Genomic DNA, 9,566 nt, shown 5'->3' on the forward strand with positions numbered 1-9,566 from the left:
TGTGCTAGTCACCCCAACATTAGCATGTTTTATTAACCTCTGCCTAGGTGGATTAGCAGAGAAGCTCTTGCTAGAAATCACTATTGAATTTGAATCAAACTTGTATCTCTTTGCTTTTCAAATTGATTTATTTTTGTCATTTTAACTTTTTCTTATTCCAGACTCCTGTTATCACAGAAAGCTTTTTTTCTTAATTTAGAATATAGTGCCTAAGACTAGCCCCTGTAACCTGATGGAGCTGGATCCTATGTGGAGCTGGATCCTATATGTCTGACCATGGTTTGAATCGTGGCCTGGTAACTTGTAAACCACTCCAGGTGCTTTGGTGCATGCATGCCTAAATTCTGGTAGGATGGAGAAATGGAGGTGAAAGAATTGTGGCATGCCTACACCCTGTCCTCCCACACACACACCACACACCCCAGTAGGTGCTTCTCCCTCGCCCTCTTTTTCTCATTCTCTCTGTGTGTGTCTCTCTGGTGAGCATACGTGCCCTTTGGTGAAAAAAAAAGAAAAAAAAATAGTGCCTATCATAATCAGCTCTCACAGATGTCAGTGAATGGAATGGATAGAAATTTTTACTGTCTGTAGGTATTGATTGTTTTTAAATTTGTGCTCACTTTGGCAGCGCACACACTGACATTGTAACAATACAGAGATTAGCATGGTCCCTGCACAAGGAGGATATTGTAACATAGCATGGATGAGCAGGAACTGTTGCCTGAGTGTGGTGGATACCAAAGGCAGCTCTAGTACACATGCCGTTCTGGGAGCTTGAAGTTAAAGCAGACCAGCCTCTGAGGTCCATTGATGAAAAGACCTTTGTTTTTTGTGCCTTTGGGGTGGGGGAGGAGCGGTCAGTGCTAGAAGAGTTAATAAACACCAAGAGCTGTGCTCGTCTTGTAGCTTTAGTAAGGCTTAATCTGTAAGCTTGATTACCTCCTAACGCTCTATCTCTTGCCTCTCCCTTCAAGCACTGCAGGGGCTTTATGGCGGTATTAGTGGCATTTTGCCCAACATTGGCTTTAGGGAAATCATTCTACAAGAAAGAAAAGCAGAAAGACCGAATCTGTTTGCTGTATGTGGTCATTAACATGAGAAAAAAACCTTATGAACTACAGAGGGCAGGAAGGGATATATTAGAAAACAACAGGCCAAGTTACAGGGCTTTTCTTGTTTTCTTTTGTTTTCTTGTTGTTTTTCTGTAGCCTAATTTGTTCTAAGCCCAGTGGCATCATCGTCTGAAAGGACTTCGTTTAGACACTTTCTGCAGGATGTTGAATGTCGTGTATTTGTAGTGCCCTTTGAATTCACTGTTATTTCGTAAAAACATATCTATAAGCTGTAGCTATCTGGGAATTTTTTTGGAACACACACTCGCTCAGGATTGCTCTGTAATTAATTCTTGGTATTGTGATATTCTTAGTCTGAGACCCGATTGAGTGCTCCCTGTTTTGCCAAACATCATTAAGTCATTAATGTAGGGGACTTGTTATGAAGGACCGATTAAAAGCTCAGAGAAGCCTTTGTACATTTTTATATTAATCCCAAGAGCTTTCCAATATACCCTTTTCTCTTTCTAATGAGGAGGCTGAGAAGATGATGTATTATTTCATTAAAAAAAATCTTGGAAGATAAACCAAAACAGAAAATGATTATGGCCACGGATAAGAGATTAAACTATTCAGCCAACCAGCTGTAATAAGTAACTACTGAGCCAATATTCTGTTTAACTGGGAGCCTCTGGGTAGAAATAATGTGGTCCATTTTGCCCCGGTGTTGTCAGAGGATGCGAGAGAAATAGAGAATGTTCTCACTTGCTCCCAGGTGTTCCAGAGTTGATTGTCAGGTCACCTGAAGATAGGTCTGTCCTACAAACAGGAGGAAACAACTCTAGGGGCCTACTAGCAAGCAATAGGCCTTGGTAGCAAGTGATGGCCGAAGTTCACTTCTTTTACCAGAGAGCATTGGTCCCAGGCTGTGTGTCTGTGCAGGAGAACAGAAAGCAGCCAGCAGACCTGTCAGGTGCCGTATGGTGCTGTCTGTAGTGGGCTTGCGCTTTAGGCACAGAATGAAGTTATCCTCGCCATGCGGCACTTGGAATGAGGAGCAAACGTGGGCCTGAGGATGGAATAGGAACTCATGGGGACAGGTCTTCTGTCAGGGCATCCCTACCAACTGACATAGCCCCTGAAAGGTCATGGCAGTTTTATAATTAAAGAGATTTTCACTACAGGACACATGCACTCGCCAGACAGATAGGAGGGAGGCAGAAGCAGAAAGCAAGACATAATCCCCTAGGGAGGACGGCTGCACCACAATCCCTTCTCCCCCATTCTCCTCTCAGGATTTTAGGCAGGCACACTTGCACACATACACTTCGCATGAGTTTCAAGCCACCAGGTCCGGGACTCAACCACGGTCGACTATGTAGGAGTCCAGTGACATAACCATTATGCCATCTGCTGGTCCCAGCAGATTTATCATTTCTTTGCCAGAGGGCACATGCGCTCACCAGAGAGAGGAAGAGAGAGAGAAGAGGGAAAAAGTATTCCTCATAGGGGATGATCACACCGCAATCCCTTCTCCATCTCTCCCTCCTATTGGGATTTTGGGCACACATGTACATACACCTGGTATGTTTCTCAAGCTGCCAGATTTGAGACTTGAACCATGAGGTCAGCCATGTGGGATCCATCTGCCTTAGCCACCAGGACACAGAGCCAAACCTATAAACTTTTAAAATTAATTGGCAAGACTGGTAAAGAATAAGAGATTAAGTCCTTGCCCAAGCCCATGTTTATATAGTAAGACCTGAAACTCTGCAGGCCTCCTGGTAGGCTTCTAGAACAAACAGGTTAATAAGTGTGGAGTTGCCATGTGGTCGTTCTATTAACCTCTTAGATGGCCAAGAAGTTACTCACTCCCATAGGTGAATTAGTACACTCAGAAACAATCTTTTGTGTACTCTCATAACCAATGAGTTTAACTATTCCAGTTATTTCCTAAAGTCATGTTTGGGAAGGGGGGGGTCTTTTGAGTAAAGGAATCTCAAAGTTGGTGTTTCTTTCTGAGTTGCCACATGATAACCCAGGCAGTTACCACATGCGTTCAGTGAAGAAGACATTCTTCTTATTGCTGGTCTGCTTAAGTTACATTATTTGCTCCGTGTGAAAGAACCCACTGCGGTAATAGATGGCAGGCACATCCTTAAACTTGACGATATGCTTTGAGAGAGAAAAGAAATAAAATTTGAGAAAGGCTTCAGGACATATTTGGGAAGTGAAGGGAAAGCATGGATATGAGGAGAAGGCCTGAAGTAGAAGACGGGGAAAGGGCTGGTCCTCCATTAATTGACTTCTTCCTACCCTACCCCCAAAATATAAATAGCTCTAACTGTGTTTTCTGTTTACACACATGCAACATCTTCCATAGTGAACACTTAGCATGGGGGAAGAATAAAGAATGTTGCAGTTTTCCCCAAACACTCTGTTACTGTTAGCCCCATTTACATTTTGCTGTGCAGCCTCTGATCTCTGTATATGTCTGTACAGTAGTTTCTCCTTAGTGATTTTGCTTTCTGTGGTTTCACTTACCTGTGGTCAGCTGCAGTCTAGAAATATTAATGAATTATAAAAACAAGTCATTTATAAGTTTTAAATTGTATGCTGAGTATCTTTCGTACCTTTCCGAGTAGCCTGATGAAATCTTGCACTGTACTACTCTGTCCTGCCGGGATAGGAATCACCCCCTTGTCCAGAATATCCATCTGTAGCGTATACATGTATATACAAGTAGTCTCTAGTCACTCAGACTGCCTGTTAGTCTCTTAGTAGTTGCCTCAGTTATCAGATTGAAGAAACATAGTATTTATAGTGTTTGGTATTATCTGCAGTTTCAGACATCCACTTAGCATCTTGGAATGTATCTCCTGTTGATAAGGGAGGGGGAGCTAACCACATTGTTGTAAATTTTTGCACCTGTTCACCTGTCCATAATAAAATTTTTTCAATAGGATAGATTCCTAGAGCTGTAACTGCTGGCCCAAAGAATATAGATGTTTTAAATGTATATACATTTTGCCAAACTGATATTCACAAGCAAATTTGACCACAGTTCCTTGACCAGAAATTTTTCTATTTCTTGTATATACTCACCAAAATCTACTGGTGTCTCTTTTTTTCCCTTCTTCACATTTTCCAATATTTAACAAAGAATTTTTATAGTTATTTGTATCTCTTCTTTGAAAATTGCCTGTTCACATGTGTTGCTCATTTTTTATGTGAACATTTCATCATCTATGTTGCAAATTTTTTCTCAGTATGATGACTTCAGGAATTATAGCTGGACATATGTCTGAAAACCGACTATGACTCTCAACTCAATTGCTTGAGACAAATCAAAAGTGAGTCCTTAAGTTATTATAGATGAAGGAAGAATACCTTTCTTCTTTTCAACAGTTCGTCCTTCTCTATATCTGTGGGGCACAGCAGAACCAGAGAAATAACTTACCTCTGTTTTAGAGGCATTGCTGATTCATGATGCTATAGTTGCCTCTCCTTTGTTCCTGGAAGTTCATAGTTTTAGTTCAGGTACCTTCTTTTGTAAATACCACCCAAGAGTTGAATAGAAAAAGGGGTATGTGGAAAAGCAGATTTTCAATGTTACTGAGATTGACTTGTTTCAATGATGATGAGATATTGACAAATGAACCTTTATACTGTGAATGTTATTTTAGTTGACAAAAACGTTGTGATTAAAATCTTGCAGGAACCTAACTATGTTTGTCCCATTTAAAATTTCTGTATTTGGGCCAGCAGGTTGTGTAGTGATTAAGGTGCTGGACTCCCACGTGGCTGACCACAATTCAAGCCTCAGACCTAGCGGTTTGCTCTCTTACTCTCTCTCTCTCTCCTTCTCTTGTCAAATTAAATAATAATAAAAACAAATAAAACTAATAAAATAAATCATTTTTAAAATTTCTGTATTCACTAATTCAGTGTTTATAGTGACTTTATAGAATAAAACATTGAATATTGACAACTAGGTATATTTGATGAAAGGCTCATGGCAAAATATATAAATAACTCTTGTAACTGAGTAATGAAAAAACAAACAACTGAATTAAAAAGTGGATGTTTAGAGGGCCACCAGGTGGTATGGTGGTTGAGATGCTGGACTCCTACATGGCTGACTATGGTTTGAGTCCCAAATCTGGTGGTCTGAAAAATCATGTCAGACATGTGTGCATGCATGCCCAAAATCCCAACAGAAGAAAGGATTGTGGTATGGCCATCCCCACGTGGGGGTGATTTCTCATTTTCCATCTCTCTGTATCTGTCTTTTATCTCTCTGGCAAGTACATGTGCCCTATAACAAGAACCTAAAAAAAATAATAATAATAAAAAAGTGAACCTTCGAACAGTCACTACAGAAGATTTTACTATGACAAAAAAGTATGTGATGACATACTTTGTCATTAGTCATTAAGTAAAGGATAATTTGTACCACTAGAATGGCTAAAATTGGAGCCAGCAGGGTGGCATGGTCGTTAAGGGTGTTGGACTCCCCCATGGCCAACCTTGGTTCGAATTTCAGACCTGGTGGCCTGCTTTCTCACTTTCTCTCTCTCTCTCTCTTTCTCTCTCTGTCTCTCTCTTTCTCTTTCACTCTGTCCTTCTTGGTTCAAATTTAAATAAATAAATAAATAAATAAATAAATAAATAAATAAATAAATATTTGGCCGGCAGGTGGCATGATGGTTAAGACGTGGAACTCACACATGGCCAACTGCAGTTTGAGCCCCAAACCCAGCGACTTGCTTTTTCACTTTCCCTCTCTCTGTCTCTCACTCTCACTCTGTCCCTCTCTGGTCAAATAAAAATAAATAAATAACATTAAATAAAAACAATTCTTAAGAAAAATATAATAAAGTTAAAAACATAATTCTTTAAAAAATAAACAAGAATGTCTAAAATTGATTAGGCCGATAATACCGTGGTGAGGATGTCGAGAAACTATAGGCTCTTATCAGGTGTTTAAAGTGCAAAATGGTATATCCTCTTTTTAAAATAGCTTGGTAGTTTCTTTCTAAATACACACTTACCATATAATACAACAATTCCTTTGTAGGGATTTTACCCAAGAGAAATTAAAATACATGTATATACAGAGATTGTCCATGAATGTTCAGTCATAGTAGCCAAATACTCATCAGTTGGTACAGGGATCAATAAATTGTGTTACAGCCTTACTTAGCAATAAGAGGGAAGGAACTATGTAGGATAGATATATATATAGTAACATGGATGAATTTCAAAAGCATTATGCTCAGTGAAAAAAGGCAGACATAAAAGACTATATAATGTTTGATTCCATTTATTTCAAATTCTAGAAAAGGCAAAGGTATAGAGGTGAATGCAGATCAGTGATTTCCAGGGGCCAGGAATTGGTAGAATGGGATTAACTTCAAAGGGGTATAAGGCGTGATGAGACTGTTCTGTATCTTGACTGTGGTGATGGTTACGTACTATGTGCATTAAAAGCAAAACAAAAATACCACATCAAAACCAACGGTTAAAATAGATGAGTTTAATTAAAAGCAAATGATAGTCCCTATAAAGTTAATTAAAACAATGACCAAAGAAACCCTTACCAAAATCTTCAAGGCCCAGAATAATAAAACAAATACTACTTTTCCAACTTGAAAATAATAAAAGCTTTATTTTGTTTGAAAATATTTCATTTCGCTCAGCTAAAGCTACTAGTGGGGTTGGGCTACCTCCATTTAAGGGAATAATAATTTAATTTTTTTTCTTTGAGTGGGGTAATGGTTTAAATACTTATCTATATTCTACTATGTTCTTCTCTTCCATGACCATGCTGTGACCTCTCAAAACAAAAGTTAGAGATCGGAAGTAACTAAATGACAATTACAGTGGTTGATACACTCCAGTTTAAATAGAAGTGTCCTCGGTTAAAATATGGTTCATTCATCGGTCAAACTGTCCTTATTTCCTTTAATTGAATTAAGATGGACAAATGAGAGATGTGTGCAAGACAGAAAAAAAAATCCTTTCACAAATCACTGTTATCCTCCCTCTAAGTGTAAAACGAATCAATTAAAAGCATGTCAAAGCATCCTTTACTCTCGAACAACTTGAACCCAGAAGAAATTTTGTAAAAATAGAAATTTGATTGAGAAATTAGTTACCTTTTGCAGTTAAATGTTATCTGTGAGAATCATAGATTATTTTATTTAATATGCTCTTGTTTGACTACATATTATTACTTTGTGCTTTAAAAAGCCTTCATTTTTATCTCATCTTCAAGTTAAAAATAACAAATTATAGGAAAGTACAGAACATAGGAAAATATATCGTTTACAGTTGTGTTTACACAAATAGTATTAGGGAATGGTGTAGGAGCATGATATATTTTTTATTTTTTACCTTATAGCAGTTTGAAAAATATAGTATCCCTTCTCGTTCTAGTGCATTTAATGATTATTTAGTGCATTATTTAATGCACTGTAGCTTACTTATGGGTTCATATTCACTCTATAAAATAGTTTTCAACTGGAGTGCTAAGACTTACTTTATTAAAATTAGTTGTATCTTTATTTTCTCTGGTATAAACATGCAAATCTATATTGTTTAACTCAGATCCTCCTTCCTGTTTACAATTCATACATTTTAAAACTTGAATATTTTCTTTTCCTGCTTTCTAAATTTGGTTATAAATATGCTCATAATGTATTTGTTCATTTGAATTTTGTTTTATTTTTAATATTTCTCATATTTAATTGGTTCAGAATTCAAAGCCATATTAAAAATCCTTTGTCCTTTGCCTGCCTCTAGTCACCATTAATATCAATTCCTCTTTTTTTTTTTTCCAGAAATATTTTGTTCAGTATATATTTGGGTAGAGGAAACAAAATGAAGCAAACCTAATTTATTCACACTATTGAGTATTCAAGTGTTTCTACATATTGATTTTTATAGTCAACTTTTTAATACAAACTAGGTCGAAGATTTTAAGTGTTATCAGGGGTATCAAGAAAGACTCTTTCATAAGAGATCTTAAGAACACTCTCAAAATACTGTGCATATCAGGCTCTTAGAGTTTCCTATCTCTGGACTTTATGTCTCTGACATGTTCTCAGCTGGATTTCTGGTATGTCTGTGAAACTCCTCTTTTATCACTTGTCTTTAAGTATAGACCAAGCCAGTAAAAGAGAGCACGGATATGAGCGAGAGTAGTGCTAATCACCAGTGCAGCTACCCATGTTTTTCCCCCTTAGTTTTATGGTTTATATTTTAACATTTTTTCCCCTCTACTATTCCCAGAGCTAAGAAAATAATAACTTTATCTTCTTCCCCTCGTAACAAATAGAACTGAAAAACACAAGACAGGAAATAATATTCCAGAAGAATATTGGCAGACATGTTTAAGGTTATTTATTGATGACTTTGCTCATTGCCGGTATAAAGTATGTGTCACTTGTCATTAGCAGTAACAATTTCAGCACGTTACGTTCTCTTTTTATTTACTCTGGTGGCAACATGTTTCTGAACAGGGCCACTGGCTGTGGGTCAAGAGGTCAGTCTTTGAGGTTAAGAGTGGATGGGGTCATTTGCTATTAACCTAAGATTAGCTGCTAAGATTTTTTTCTTCCTTTCTTTTTAACATATTTCCTCCTATTTGTATAACATGACAAATGAATCTTTCCCAATTTTAGAAGAATTTCTCCTTTCTGATCTTCATTGTAAATGTATCTTCAAAGTATTGTTTTCTATTCAGGTCTTTTTCAAGCCCCCATCTTAGTCCATGATTCAATGTTAACTTTTCCTAAGATATAAAAAAAATTCCTTGTCTCTGATATCTATCTTCTTATATATTTACAGAAGCAGCTAATATTTTCCATACTCGAACTTTGGTGGGTTTTCCACACATATTTGTGTACTAAAGATCCAGCACACCCACAATTTCACCATTTCAGGGATACATTCTCCATCCAAGTCAGTCTCTTTTCTTGATACTTTTATTCTTAAACAATCTCCAAATCTTAAACTTGCGAATTTTACCGTTGTTTTTTGACTTTAAAGATCTATTTAGTTGGTGCCCAGATATCTGGAACCCACTTCTCTATAGTCTTCAGCACTAAGTGTCACCTATTATGACATAGCTTCATCAGTCATCCCGAAAGCCAAATAAATACAAAAGGAGCACTTGTGACACGTTTTCTCTGTGGAATTTCTTCACAAGAGAATTTTCACCCAGCTCCTGGAGCCAAGCCTAGGAGCAAAGAGGATTTTAGGTCTGCTAAAGTTGTTTCTCTTAAATCTTGGTCATTTTCATTACAAGAAGATATTATTTACCTTTAAAGAACTTGATTGTTATTGGTATTCTCTTTCTCTTGATAACTTTAACAGTAAGTACTAGCTTGTGAATAAGCACATAATGATTACACTATGGGCACAAAATATAATAAAATAGGGAAGTCCTTAATGCAGACTTCTCAGAGTGCAGGTTTGAGCTTAATGGGGGCGGGGGGGGGAGAGACA

The 9,566-nt window shown here is 37.4% G+C and overlaps 1 non-coding gene across 1 annotated transcript; it reads left to right on the forward strand.

Moving 5' to 3' along the window:
- The first annotated feature begins 612 nt into the window (after positions 1-612).
- Positions 613-720, forward strand: LOC114008880 (U6 spliceosomal RNA). Its single transcript, XR_003550370.1, has one exon. It is a non-coding gene; the product is annotated as a U6 spliceosomal RNA (small nuclear RNA).
- The last annotated feature ends 8,846 nt before the right edge of the window (positions 721-9,566 follow it).

Source organism: Tupaia chinensis, unplaced genomic scaffold (genome assembly GCF_000334495.1).
Source record: "Tupaia chinensis unplaced genomic scaffold, TupChi_1.0 Scaffold000407_4, whole genome shotgun sequence".
NCBI classification, from domain to species: Eukaryota; Metazoa; Chordata; class Mammalia; order Scandentia; family Tupaiidae; genus Tupaia; species Tupaia belangeri.